The following is a 1,887-nucleotide window of genomic DNA, read 5'->3' as shown; positions in this document are numbered from 1 at the left end:
ACATACACACATGGGTTATTTTTAAATCCAAAAAGGATTTTTTATTTAAAAAGTACAAATGAAAATAACAATGATGATGTCGGCTGCCTCTCGGTCGAGAAGTGTCCTGACGTTCCATTGGGCAATTGTCAGTTTCTGTTTGTTTCCTAGGTGACTTTTCACTGTCGACAGAAGACGGAGTCGAGCAGCGCGGACCTCTATCAAGAATCTGTACAGCAAGGCAGTGGTTTTCAAACTATGCAAGGCAGGGGCGTCCAACTCCCTGAGGTAAAAATTTGTATACCCGCATACCTCTGGTTTCCTGAACCGCTTTTAAACACTTTCTTGGGCCAAATGGAGCACCGTCACGGGCTCTATAATTCTGCATGCTGGGCGTTGATAAAAGAGGTTTCCTGAACCGCTTTTAAATACTTTCTTCGGCTGAATGGAGCACCGTCACGGGCTCTACAATTCTGCATGCTGGGCGTTAATAAAAGTGTTTTCCTGAACCGCTTTTAAATACTTTCTTCGGCTTAATGGAGCACCGTCACGGGCTCTATAATTCTGCATGGTGGGTGTTGATAAAAGTAGTTTCCTGAACCGCTTTTAAATACTTTCTTTGGCTGAATGGAGCACCGTCCATTCAGCTGGACACTTGTTCCTCACTGTTGACCTCTGCAACATGAGAACAAGCGTTGGTACCACTTTCTCCTGTGCGGTCTGTTGGAGAGCGCGATTTGGATGTCTTCAAACCGCGCCTGGATCTGCAGCTTCTCTTCCTCGTCCTCCAGATCCTCTTCTTCGTCCTCCAGATGCTCTTCTTCGTCCTCCAGATGCTCTTTCTCTTCCTCCAGAGTCTGCTGGACGCTCTGTGTGGCCTCAAGGATGGAGGTGTTTTCCTTCTGACACGTCATGTTCTGGAGCTTCACCAGATGCTCAGCCTGGGTCACAGCATCCGCGAGGTTTCTGTTTTCCTCCTTTTGGTTTGCGAGCTGGACCTCAAAGGAGTCTTTCTCCTGCTGCCATTGGAGATGATCCCTCTTTAGCTGTTCTTCAAATGTTTCCTTTAGAACAGCAATGAAGTCCTTGTGTTCTTGTTCTTGCTGCTCCTGCTTGGCAAGAGTGCAGCTCTGGGATGTTTCCAGTGCTTGGTAACGGCGACGCTCAATTTCCATAGCTTCGTCTGTTTGGTCTTTAGTGTCCTTCAACTTGCGGTTGGCCTTCCACAGGTCAGCCTTCAGCCTCCCAGTGTTACCCGGCTGGACGTACTTAGGATACATGTTGGTGGATGTCACTGGATTCCAGGTATTTTTCAGGGCTTCAGCCATGTCCTGATTTCCAATGGTGGGTCTCTTTGTTTCAGCCCTCTCGACGACCAGGCTGTTGGGGTCGACATTCGCCTCATTCATAGTCTTCACTTTCTGCTTTGCCTTCCACAGGTCGGTCTTCAGTCTTTCATTTTTACCCTGCAGGATCTCCAGAGCTTGCTGGTAGGTGGATGACCCTGGATTCCTGGTATTTTTCAGAGCTTCGGCCATATTCTTATTTTCAATCGCGAGTCTCTGTATTTCAGCCCTCTCGAGGGCCAGGCGGTTGGAGAACTCCAGCTCTTTTTTGGCCATCATGTCATTTACAGCGGTCACCTTCTGCTTGATAAGAACCATCCAACTCTGTGGATTCTTGTTATCCTTCAGGGCGTGTCCCATGTCTTTTATTTCAATGGCGAGTCTCTGTATTTCAGCCCTCTCGTTGACCATGCGGTTGGAGAACTCCAGCTCTTGGTTGGCCATCATCTCATTCGCAGCCTTCACCTTCTGCTTGGCTTTCCACAGGTCGGTCTTCAGCTTCTCATTTTTACCCTGGAGCATGTCCAGAGCTTCCTGGTTGGTGGATGACACTGGATTCTTG

The sequence above is a fragment of the Cyclopterus lumpus genome, chromosome 8 (genome assembly GCF_009769545.1).
Source record: "Cyclopterus lumpus isolate fCycLum1 chromosome 8, fCycLum1.pri, whole genome shotgun sequence".
Taxonomy (NCBI): domain Eukaryota; kingdom Metazoa; phylum Chordata; class Actinopteri; order Perciformes; family Cyclopteridae; genus Cyclopterus; species Cyclopterus lumpus.
This window is presented reverse-complemented; position numbering follows the sequence as displayed.